This window comes from Cavia porcellus, unplaced genomic scaffold, assembly GCF_034190915.1.
Source record: "Cavia porcellus strain 051 isolate PalLab524CR breed Dunkin Hartley unplaced genomic scaffold, mCavPor4.1 scaffold_32, whole genome shotgun sequence".
NCBI classification, from domain to species: domain Eukaryota; kingdom Metazoa; phylum Chordata; class Mammalia; order Rodentia; family Caviidae; genus Cavia; species Cavia porcellus.
This window is the reverse complement of record NW_026947515.1, coordinates 44,525,878-44,539,328: the sequence shown is the minus strand read 5'-3', so window position 1 is coordinate 44,539,328 and position 13,451 is coordinate 44,525,878. Positions and strand designations below refer to the sequence as shown.

The 13,451-nt window shown below is 39.4% G+C and overlaps 1 pseudogene; it reads right to left on the bottom strand.

Annotated features, from left to right (window-relative positions):
* Positions 1-6,279: 6,279 nt before the first annotated feature.
* The window catches only part of LOC100730061 (calcipressin-1-like), a 29,618-nt pseudogene continuing 22,446 nt past the window's right edge, over positions 6,280-13,451 (bottom strand).

Below are 13,451 nucleotides of genomic sequence, written 5' to 3'. Positions count from 1 at the left end.
AAGAAAAAAGTTACATACTTTCTATAATTAAATCATAATGCTGGTATAACATACCAGAACTTACTGGATGTAATGAAAGTCCTATAAGGGGAATTTATGCCAGTGAATTCTGACAAGAGGAAATCAGAGTGAGTTCAAATAAACCACATAATGTTTAACCTCAAACTTTTAGAGAAAGAATAAATCAAGCTCAAAACTCATGCAAGGGAGGAAATTATAAAGATTAGAGCAGAAATTAATTCAATGGAGTCTATGAAAAACAAAGAATCAATGACTCAGAGTTGGTTCTTTGGAAGACGAAGTAAAATCAACAAACCTTTATCCAACCTTATCAACAAAAGGAAAGAAAAGACTCAAATCCATGCAATTAGGATTGAAAAGAGTGAAATCACAATAGATCCTTCAGAAAATCAGAAGATCATTAATACCTACTTTGAGAACTTTTATTCTAATAAGATAGAAAATGAAGTAGAAATGGACAGATTCGTAGATACATATGAGTCACCAAAACTGAACCAAGAAGATATAAAAACTCTAGATAAACCAGTATCAGTCTATGAAATTGAACCAACCAAAAAAAATCCCAGGTTATGATTGATTCACTGCTGATTTTGATACAAAATTTACAGAAAACCTAATGTCAGTACTCCTCAAACTCTTTAATGAAATTCAGAGGGAAGAAATATCCCCCAAAGTCATTCCTGGAAGCAAGTATTTCCCTGCTGCCCAAATCAGGAAAAACTCCAACTAACAAAGAGAACCACAGGCCAATCTCTCTAATGAACACAATGCAAAAATCCTCAATAAGATACAAGCAAACAGAATGTAGGAAATCATCAAGAAAATTATACACCGTGACCAAGTAGGATTCATCCCAGGGATGCAGGGATTTCAACATATGAAAATCAATAAATGTAATGTACCATATTAACAGAACCAAGGATGAAAACCATATGATCTTCTAAACAGATGCAGAAAAAAATGTTTGAAAAAAATCCAACATCCATTTATGATACAAACCCTACAAAAACTGGACTAGAAAGTCTCTATCTCAATCTGATAAAAGCCATCTATGACAAAACAATTGCTAGCATCATATTAAATGGACAAAACCTGAAAACTTTAAATCTAAAAGTAGGTACAGGATAAAGATGTTCACTGTCATTACTCTTATTCAATATAGTTCTGGAAACATTAGCTACTGAAATTAGACAAGGAAAGAATAAGGACAGGAAAGAAAGAAATTAAATTATCATTATTTGCAGATGGTATGATACTCTACATAGAAGACCCTAAAATCTCCACCAAAAGCCTTATAGACTTAATAGTAAAATTCAGTAGTATGGCTGGATATAAAGTCAACATTTGAAAATCAATAGCATTCTTGTACACAAAAAAACTCACCGAGAGAGAGATTAAGGAAACAATGCCTTTCACAATAGCATCTAGAAGAAGAAGAAAAAGAAAAAAGAGGAAGAGGAGGCGCAGAAGAAGAAAAAGGAGAGGAAAAGAAAGAAGACGAAGAAGAAAGAAATAACTAGGACTTGATCTAACAAAGGAAAAAAGACCTTTACACTGAAAACTGCAGTACACAGAAAAAGGAGATCAAAGAGAATGTCAGAAAATGGAAATATGTTCTTTGCTCTTGGGTAGGAAGAATCAATATAATGAAAATAGCCATATTTCCAAAATTGTTACACAGATTTAATGCAATCCTGATCACATAACAGTAAATCTCACAGAATTAGTGAAAACAATCCTAAAACTAATTGGAACTGGAAAATACTTAGAATAGCAAACATCCTGGGCAACAAAGGGGGCACCAGAATCTCTGACATGAAATTATACTAGAAACCTACTATAGTAAAAATAGCATGGTACTAGAAAACAAAACAAAAAATGAAACAAAACAAAATAAACCTGAGGATCCATGGAACAGATTAGGAGATCCAGAAACAACTCCCAAGAGCTTTTCTTTTGGTCTTATTTTATTTTATGGAGAAATTTTAACATTCAGCCACTTCATCTTTAGTTTTTATTTTATGGAAAAATCAAAAAAATTAATAACAAAATAATAGAGGATAACAATAGTTATACATTGCATATTGTTATCTTTAAAATAGAGTACAAGATATGGGCATAAAACTTCTCCAGATGTTATTAGCACAAACCTTTCTCTTAATGAAGTAAGAGAAACTAGTAATATAACTATCTTGTATTTTGCTGTTTTTCTTTTCCTCTTCCTCCATCCAGTTCCCTTTTCCTCTTGAGCAATTTATTCCCATTTTACAATATCTATTGTGCATTTTGGACCTTATTTACTGCTTCAGTGTCTCACACCAGGGAGACACTATGATGTCTACACATGTGAGTCTGGCTTATTTCACTTGAGTCTAGTCTCTAGTTGTATCTATTTATAAAAGCCTGAAGTTTATCCTTCTTTATGGCTGATTGATATTCCACAGTTAAAAAGACTACATCTTTTTTTAAAATCTATTCCTTGGCTGGTGGGCATTTGAGCTGTTTCTAAGATTTTAGCTATTACAAATTGTTCAGCTATCTTATCTTGACAAAGGAGCCAAACATGTTCATTGGAAGAAAGATAGCCTCTGTTATAAATGGTGCTGGAAAAATTGGCTTTCCACAAGCCGAAGATTAAAACTAAGCCCATATTGATCACTGTGCTAAAATTGAAATAGATCAGAGATCTAAATATAAAACAGAAACACTAAACCTGCTGAAAGATAAAATAGGTAGAATTCTTTTTATTTTTCTTTATTTTGAAAAGAACAAAACCAAATGACAAAGAAAACAAAACGGGGTCATTCAGAACAAAAGGATGGACATAGCACATAATTAAAAACACAATATAAAGTGATCCACAATGGTTACTATGATGTCTCTTGTTATCTTCAATAGAATTGTCTGTATCATCAGGCATAGTAAAATTGAACATAGCGGTATATAACAATCTCAATAAAAACAAAACATTAGAGACATTATGGAACTTCGAAAGCAGGTATTAGTCAAACCAGAATGGGTATCCTAGTGAATCTTGTCATCTTCAGAGTAGTTGTCTACATGCTTAGACTTATACTATAAAAAATAACAGATTTAAATAAAATCAGTCAAGACAAGACAGCGATCTAACAAACCAGATTCAAATAAGATCAGTCATAAAAAGACAGTGTAAGTAATATGGGGTTTCAGTTTAAGTTAATTGGAAATTAAGGATAGTTACCATAGTATATCCTATTATTTTTGGAATAGCTGTATTCTCAAATCTAGTACCAAAAGACAGACTGGAACGGAATGTAACCAAACTAAACAGAGGGATCAGAACAACGTGAGTTTTAAATCCTGACACGCTATTAACAATGGCCTCTGCCTTCCTTTTTTTAGACAATTCCTCTCCTTTTGCTTTTCACAGGGTGCACTGTACATTTTGGGTCCCACTAACTCCTTTAGTTTTTCGATTAGGGAGGCAACCTGCTATTTCCCTAAGTGGTTCTGAACCTTTTTACTTCTGAGCCTGATCTTAAGTTGTATTCCTTTACCTACTAAAGCCTCAAGGTTTTCCTTCCTTATAGCTGAGTAGTTCTCCCCTGCACAAAAGTGTCATGTCTTTCCAACCTATCTGCAGCTGCTGGACAAGCTGCCCCTATTTCTCTCTGGTTCCCTGTCACATAGAGCATTGTTTTCTCATCTTTAACTTTCAGTCCATAAACCCTCTTTCAGGTTGATTATATTTCCTATACAGAGCATCTCGATGGACCCTATCTCCTGATCTACTCTGCCTGTGTTTCTTTTTGTTAGTGTATCAAGGCCATCTGTGTTAGAGACTATAGCCAGTCTTTTCTGCCTCATCTCTGCTATGTTATTTTTCTGCAGTTAGTTGTCTACGTTTCCATTTCATTCCACTGTCTTCCCCATTCATTGGGGCCTCTCTGACACTGTTCCTGAAATCCTGGTGTTTTTTTTTTCTCTCTCTAGAATGTCCTTTAGTATTTTTGTAGAGTTGGATTGCTAGTCACAAACTCCCCCAGTTCCTGTTTGTCATGGAAGCAGCTTGTTTCTCCACTGATTTTGACAGATAGCTTTGCATGGTACATCAACCTGGGTTGGAGGTTATTTTCTTTCAGGGCTGGGAATACTTCTCTTCAAGCTCTTCTTGATTTGATGGTTTGTGTTGAGAAGTCTGTCATGATTCTGATGGGTTTTCCTTTATAGGTGATCTGTTTCTTTTCTGTGATGGCTTTTAATATTCTGCTCTTGTGATGAATTCTGGGATCTTGAGTATTGTATGTCTGGGTGTAGATCTGTTTTGGTTGTAGCTGGCTGGAATTCTGTGTGCTTCATATATATGAATATCATTTCCTTTTCCTATGCTTGGGAAGTTTTTCTTAATTATTTCTATGAATAGCCTTTGTATTTCATTTGTGGTTACTCCTGCTTCTTTGCTCATATTTTTTATTCTTAAGTTATAGATCCTCTTGTTATCTTCTAGCCTTTGTATTGTTACTTCCTGGTTCCTTGTTATTTTTAGTAGATCTTTCCTTTTGCGATCACACATTGCAAACCTGTCTTCAGGTTCTGATAGTCTATCTTTAGTTCCCATTTCACTCCAGAAAAATGGCTATCATCAAGAAATTCACCAATACCAAATTCCGTTGAGACTTCACTGTGGATGAGACTGCAGGCTGGTGGAATCACTGTGGGAATCAGTGCAGAGATTTCCTCAAAAAGCTAAAACTAGTGGTTCTTTTGATTTATCCACTCTCATTCTTTGCAACTTTCTGAAAGAATTCAAAGCATCATATCACAGCAATAGATGCACATTCATGTTTTTTAAACTTTTGCATAAAGAGGAAACTGTGCCGATTTATTGTACAATGCAGTTAAAAAAATATTTTGAGGTTAGCCTCTCTAGTTTAAAAGCACTTAACTAGAAATACTTGAGTAACTATGCAATAGTCTCTGCCTCCTAGCAAGTACAATAAACAGGTTTTGAGAACAGTCAATTGATTTCTTTTTATGAACAACCAAAGAATTTAATGCAAAGTATCTGCTTCCCAAAGAAAACTACCTTCCAAATTTCCAAAGCATGCACTGTGTCTTGGCAAATAGGCATTGTGAAATGACAGAATTTATTATGGTATTGTAAGGCCAAAATGTAATACCTATCTATCAGATATACACATTACAACCAGAAAAAATTACAAATGTTCACGCAATGTAACAATTCCATCAGGAATCAATAGGGAAGCTGCTGTATCCCTGTCATCAACGCACGGCTACTGTTCACTTCACATGCTTTGAATTCAATCCTGTTAAATGTGCGAATAGCATTTTGTACAACATACAATTCTCAGGTCGGTTAATGCATCTTACACAATTTTTCCACCGCTGTGGTTTTTCACTCAAGTATATAACAAGTATGACTATATGCTGTCAATATTTGCACATTTCTCTTGATGCTGCCTTGGGGTGAAAAAGGGTTTTGGCTGTGATTCATACATAGAAATCACTACCTAAAAGAGACAATGGAAACCAGTGTCTAACCCCAAACATCTAAAGTGAAATCTCTCACCCACTACAAGTTGGCAGTGAAATCGCTATTTCTCTGAACTGTGTAAGCTAAACTCTGCATAGGAATTTCAGGTCAGCATCGTCTGCAGAAGCACAGAGCACATGTTGCTCTGAGCAGGAGGCCAAGTTTCCGTGTTTCAGATGGAATTTCTCTCGAGAGTGCTATTGTGAGGAGCCAGCCATCTGCAAAGGTGATAGTTTCCGACACTTTGCGAGCTTCCCAAAAGATGAGAAATGACAGTGGTGTAACTTCATGGTGCACAGAGGTTGGTCTTGGAAATCTCTAACAGTGCAAATCATCCATGCACAGACCACCAGTTGGGGTTGGTAACCCCTGTAGATTGGTTAGAAACTGAAAGCTTGCCATGGATCCCCAGATCAACCTGTCCTTGGCAAAAACAGAACCTACTAGAAAAGAACAAATACTACTGTGACTGGTTTTCTCAAGACGTTCCCCAGAATGGCCTTGTGTGGTCACCATGAACTCAGTGATTGGCCCAGGGCACTGCTGGGAGTCTCAGACATGGACTGGAGTGCAGCATTAGACCGAGACAGAGCCTTGATTCTCTTCTGAGTAACATGAACTGAAATTTTTGCCATAGGAGTGACAGCTGCCACCTCCAATTGTGACCCGCCGCTTCCACAGTAAAAGATCCTCCCCGGAAACTATGATTTAAACTGTTCCTTCGCTTACGTGTCTGCCCAGCTTAAGTGGATAGGTGTGACCTCTGGTTTTTTGTCTGGATAATTTTTGGTTTGAGTCTCTTTATTTTTTCTGTATTCCCTCCCCCTCCCCCTCCCCTTTTCCCTCCCCCTCTCCCTCCCCTCCCCACTCTCCTCCTCCTCCACCTCCTCTTTTGGTCTCACGTTAAGTGGGCATCACACGGCGTGGTGTCTCTCCTGGCCCCAGCTTGGAGAGAGTATATAAAAGATCCTGATTTATGACTGGAGTAGCATCTTCCTCTGTTTGCAACCCATTGGCGGGGAAGTGGGAGGAGAGATCAGAAACTGCTTGTCTGGGTTGGGTGGAGCCAGGTGTGAGCTTCCTGTGTGTAGTAAGCTCTGGGCAAAATAGAACTTTATTTCCTTCCCTGGAAACTCAGTCTTTGCAGCCGCAATCTGGCATCTGCTGCAGATATGGATTGCTGCAGTTTATGCGGACACGCTGAAGCTCTTAAAGTACCGAAAGGTGACATTCTTCGCATATGTCCTAGAGGCGGATTCAAATTTGACCCAGCACAGGCCATCCGCGAACATGCACAAGTCCAGCTGGCAGGCGATGGCGGTGCTGGGCAGGTCCCGCAGGTCCACCTCTTCTATCTCAGTCTAGGAAGCTGCGGTTACTGCAGCCCTCATCAGCCTGGGCCGCCCTGGAGAAGGGCGCCAAGGACCTCAGCGTCACCTAGGGCCGCGCCGAGCCTGGGCTGCCTCCCCCTGTACCCCTAGTGAGCCGGGCAGGCCAAGCTGGCCTCCATTCTCATGCTCGGGCTTGCAAACTAAAGTCTGGAGCTCTCTGCCCAGAGCAGCGGCCACCAAATCCCAGCTAACCCCCTACCTGGGTCCGCACTTTTGTGTTTATAACAGCACAGTTTGTGATCGCCAAATATTGGAAACAGCCCAAAAGTCCATCAACTGGATGAATGGATAAAGAAGACAGGTTTAAAAAAAAAAATACAATGAAGTACTATTCAGCCATAAAGAAGGATAAGAGGGAGCTATTTCTAGCTGAACAGTGCACCTTGAGTATGGATCCAGCATAGTCTCAGGTGAAATAAATCAGGCACACACATTCAAATATAACGTGGTTTCTCTGGTATGAGAATCCAAAAGTGTAAAGCAAGACTGAAAAATATAATGGACATTAGGAAATGGAAAGAAAATGTTCAAATGCAGAGACTAAGAAAGAGGGACGGGGCAAGGAAAGAAAGGACAAAAATAAAAGAATAGAAGGGAAAAACAGAAGCAAAGGTCTTGTAAATAAAGAGTGGGAAACGGCTTGAAGGAAAATGGGAACGAAGAGGAAACAAGATACATCATGTACAGGTGCAAACTTTGTAGGATGAGTGTCATCATTATGCACATCTAAAATGTGTCAATAAAATAAAAAGTTTTAAAAATGAGTGTATACTTTTATATAATAAAAGTCCCATTTGCAGATGGGAAAATGGAGGCTCAGTGAGGTGACATGGCCTCACAGAGGTCTGGGGGGGGCTAAGGATGGACTCTACCTCTAAGCACAATTTTGGTTTCTTTTAGTGACTACCTCAGTCTGTTTTGTGCTCCTATAACAAAATACTCAAGCCTGGGTAATTTACAAAGAACAGAGATTAATTTCTTATAGTTCTTAAGGCAGAGGAGCCCAGTATCACGGGGCTGGCATCAGGTGTGAGCCTTCATGCTGGGTCATGACATGCAGAAGAGCGAGCTGGGCCGCATGAAAAGCTGAACTCATTCCCCAGCGACCTCCTCTGCCACGGGGGCAGTGCCCACAGGGCCCAGTCATTCCTTAAGACTCTACCACGCAATGCTGTTATCATGGCAGTTAAATCTCAACCTGAGTTTCAGAGGGGACCAACACTGAAACCATGACAGCCACCTACACTATGCAAACATGGTGGCCTTGAAAGCTTTTTAACCTACTCTGGTGGACTAATTAATGGTTAGTGTAAGAGGGACCGCCCAGCTGAACTAGTCAGCATGGTTCTGGGTGTGGAAGACCCACTTGAGAACCCAGAATGCCATCAAAGAGGAACGAGAGGGAAGATGCACGCTACTGATTTCCCTGAAGGTTTGTGGATGTTCTCTGTGGGACAGCTCTGGTCTTCAAATACAGATCCTAGTGCAGATTTTCCAGCTTCCACCACTGGCAGTTGGGCTTTTCCAGTGCAGATCCTTGATACAGACTTGCCACAGGCTCTAGGCCTTTGTCTGGACACATGCAGGACCCTGCTATGGTATCCAGGCCCTCAACTGGATTCTTTAGGTCTCTAGTGTGCAAGATAGGTCTCTGGCATTCTTCTGCACTTGACTTTTTTGGGTGAACACTGTAAGTTTCTGTGTCCTGTATTAATTCTATTCCCTTCCAAGCCCTGATTACAACACCTTCTTTCTCCAACTGAACAGGAGGTAAATTATTTAGACTAATTAAAAAGTCCAGAGGAGATTCAGAATGTCCAGGTAACAGTTTTAAATACTCAAGGAGATCTCTGGAAATTCCCAATTTTAATATGGGAAATTGAAACACTCCAACTGGAAGTTGGAACTGAAGTAAGGGTTTTATAGCACCCAGAAAATTGAACTCCTTTATCTCTCAGCTCTAGTCCTCTTGCGTCCCTCTGGATTCCCAGGCCTTGCCTCCTGCCCTTGACTGCAACACAAACATTTCTAAAAGTATGGATTTCTTTCCCTGTCAACAGAAACTGAGAAACAAAGCTATTTCAATGAATTGGTTCATCAGCACTAATCTGGGAACAATGTGAATCCTTTAACAGGACCGTGCAGAGAGCAACACCATCCCTTTGCCAAAACCACACAAATGTCACCTCTCCCTCTTAAAAATAGTGTGCAGTATTGGTAGGGCGACCCCCACAGGTAGAACCAGGTATGGCAGGGGCATGACTTGCCTGTCATCAAATTCTCTCATTTTGAGCTTTTGTTGGCAACCACTGCCCAACGGTGATGGGGAACACATGCATATATTACCTTTAAAGGTTTCCTTGTGGCGGATTTTAACCACTTCTTGTCCTATTGTCCCACGTAACCCCTTGTCTGCTCTATGTCTCGGTGGTTCATTTGTCTTTTCTAGAGGCGCTGTGTGTAGTATTTTTTTTTTTTTTGGTAGGGCTTATTCACTACACACAATTATGTTTGGTTTCCTGTGTGCTATACCTTGTCAGTGGTCGAACCGTCAAATGTTATTGTATGGATAAACTGCAAATTGTTCATGCATTTAATCTGTTGATGGACATTATTTCAGTTTTTAAATCTTACAAATAAAGTTGCTGTGATCATTTTTGTATTTACTCAGGGGTGCATAGGATGAGCTTGACGGAGTCCAAGTGTCTTGTCCATGTCTGGAGGCCCAGTAAGTGTTAGAGGTTGGACATAGCACTGGGGAAGAAACCCTCAGCCCTCAGAGGGCCTGGTCCCTGGGTCTTTTTCAAGTGTGTCTCAACGTGTGTCCTCAGAGGTGCTTTTTTTCCTCACTGCTTTTTTTTTGGTATCAGGGATTGAACTCACGACCTAGCACTTGGCAGGCGGGCACTTAATGCTGCTGAGCTAAATCCCCAGCCTCAGGGTCTTCCTTTTGTTCTTAAGGTCTTTCCAAGGCTCCCCAGGTGCTGGAGAGTCTTCTGAAAAACCCTCATTTGGTTCTTTTCCTCTGCTTTCAGTCCTCTGGACTGCTCAGAAGCCATGGTACTTTTTATTTTCAGTCATTCTTAGTATATTGAACTTTTTTTTGAGACGGGGTCTCTCTATGCAGTTCAGCCTGGCCTTAGCTCACTTTGTTGCCTAGACTAGTCTCGAACTTGCAATGGTCCTCCTGTCTCAGCCTCCCGAGTGCTGGGATTACAGGCGTGAACCACCACGCACGGCATATCTTGAACTTTTTAAAGAACAATTCTGCCAATGGAGTGGTAAAGTTGGGAGCAGGACTAGAGACCCAGGCTCTTGAGAAATGCTCTGATCGCCTGCATTTCCCTGCAGCCCTGGGAAGCCCCTCCAGGGACTCAGGGCCAGGAGGAGCCCAGAACTGCGGTCCTTGCTGCTTGTGGAATTGCAGAGCTGACCAGGTCTGTGAAAGTGCAGGGTCTCCTTGCACCCTGAGCAGAGCTTCCTAGCCCAGTGTTAACAATGTCAAGCATGTTTTCTTGACCTCACTGGCCAGGGAGGGTTGGACATGTCACTAGCAGGTGGTGCGCCTGTCAGTCCACAAAATCAGAGACCTTGTCATTCAGAATAACCACACACATCTTTGAGGTGAGACACTGGTCTTAAGGAGACAGAAGAGGACGCCTGTGAGGGCCCAGTCCTGGCTCTGGCAGGCGTGGTGAACCTGCTGGGGCTGCTCCTCATCACCCCCGCTCTGCAGCTGTAAGCTGGCTCTTTCATCCTGGCCCTGACCTACACTTTTATCTCGGAAATGAACCTATTTTTAATCTGGCCAAGGCTGTTTCTCATTTTTTAGGTTCAGCTATATTTAATAATGCCATTCCTGAGTTCCCTAGACAAAATTAATCATCCTTTGAAGTGTTTTCTTTCCATTTATATGGGTACTGTCAGAGTCCTTCAGCCAAAAGCAAAACCAGAAAACAAGAACAGTGCTGTTTCTGAAAACAACTTGGGTATATCAGTTCCTAGCTCTGAGAGTAATTTTTCTTTTTAAAAACTCATACTACTCCAGTTTAAGAAATCTGTTCTTAACTCAAGGCCATAAAGATATTTTCCTGTATTTTCTTTCATGTGTATCTACTGTTTTTGCTTTCATGGTCCATGATCCATCTGGAAATAATTGTTATGGATGGTTTAGGGTAGAGATCAAATTTTTCATATAAATGTATAGTTCATTCAATGTCATTCATGGAAGAGATTGTCTTCTCTTTTTAACCTTAATTTGAAGTGAAACTTTTATAATAAATCAAAGTATTCTACATATGAAGGCTGTCTGGAGTAACTTTTTCTATTCTGTTTATTATGGCAGCAATATCAATGTTTTAAATAAAAACGGGTGGTATGCTTTCTAGTTTTTTTCTTGCTTGTTCAAAACTTTCAGTTTTTCCAGATCACTAGAAAATATATATATTTTTATATCTGTTTTTGAATGATTCCTCCCATGTGAAAATTTTAATTGGCATTACAGCAAACACATACATTAAATTTGAAATAATGGACATCTTAAGATTAAAACACTCAATCTATGTGTATACTATGCCTTTTCATTTACACAAATTTAAAAAAAATTTACTTTACAGAGAATAAAACTCAATAAAATAAAATAGAATAAAACCAATCAAAACAGTGAAAGTGATACAGGACTTCAAAATAGGATAATAAATCAACAACAGTTACCATAATGCCTCTTATTACCTTCAAAATTTCTGCCCATGCCATCAGTCATAATAAAATCAAACAAAACAGAAAAGAATAAAACCAATCAAAACAGAACATTGAATAGAACAAAGCAATAAAGCAGAATAAAACAAGATAGTGAGGACAATATTGGATTTCAAAAACAAGACAGAAAGAGATCCCCCATAGTTTCTATATCGTATATTGTTATCCTCTATATAGATGCTCAGACTACTGGTCTTAGGCCTGCAGAGCCAATCAAACAATACAAGCATTAAGTTGTTTTTGTACCTCAGGTGCTGTCACCTCAGCCTGTCCTCTGAATCAGTCAGTTGCTTACAGGCATATGGGGGTGGTGGTCTTGTCTATCTGCTCCTGCACTGGTTGGCTCACAGGAAGGGAAAATTGGCTTGTTTCTCCTCCCAGGCCCTGGATGAGGCTCATGAGAAGGGCAAACTGGCTTCTCCTCACTCCTCCCAGGCCAGCCTGGCTTCTGACAATTCACAGGAAGGGTGAATTGGGTTGTTTTTCCTCCCAGACCCCACATGGCTTGCACTGGGAAGGACTAATTGGCTTGTTTCTCCTCCCAGGCACTGTGTGGCTTGCACCTGCTCATGGGAAGGGCAAATTGGCTTCTTGTTACTCCTCCCAAGCCCAGATCACTTATATAGATTTTTGATTTCAGTAGTTTTTTATTTTAAAGAGGGTAAGATTAAACATAACAAAACAGATCATAAGGAAACAATTTTAAGAAACACGGATTTCAAAGCAAGTCCGCTGGAGATCTTCACTGGCTATCATATTGTCTCTAGTTTTCTTCCAAATAGCTGTCCCCATCTTCACACACAGTGAATACATACTGAACATGATAGAACTAATCTAATCAGAACAGGATGATGAAGGCTTTTAGGTCTTCAAGACCTGACATTAGGGAAGTCAACAATGGCTGCCATAACGTCTCTCATTCTCTTTGAAGTAGCTGTCCATATCTTTTTGTACATTGAAATTAAACATAAGAGACTAGACTAATATCACTCTGAACAGTGAATAATAGTGTCGCTAGATTTTATATCGTAATGCTACAGAATTAGCACTGGGTATCTTAGTGTCTCTTCTTCTTCAGAGTATCTGTTCATTATGTCATGCATTATATAATCTGTTCCTGTAAACTGTTTAGAAATTCTACACATGTGTGAATCTCTACATGTATACCTATCCTTTCTGTATTATAGGGAAAAACAGATCGAAACAGGACAACAAAACAAATTCCTACAAAAACATGAAATGAAAAAGACATATAAAACCACAATATTAGGTGATCTACAGCAGTTACTATGCTTTATCTTGCTATTTTCAATAGAATTGTCTATATCATTAGACATAATATAATTGAACATAGCATTACATAGCAATTTTAATAAAAATGCAACATTGGAGACATTGTAGGACTTCAAAAGCAGTTAATAATCAAGCCGGAATGGGTACCTTATTATATCTTGTCATCTTCAGAGTAGTTGCCTCTACTTTTAGTCTTGATACTGTCAAGCATACCAAATTTGAATAAAATCAGTCAAGACAAAACAGTGGTCTAACAAACCAGATTCAAATAAGATCAGTCATAGTAAGACAGTGTAGGTAGTACAGGGCTTCAGTTTAACTTAATAGGGAACTAAGGATATTTACTGTAGAATATTCTGCTATTTGGGGGATAGCTGTCTGTGCCCCCAAATCTAGTATGAGTAGACAAACCAGAACAAAATAAAATCAAACTAAACAGAGTGATAAGATTAATG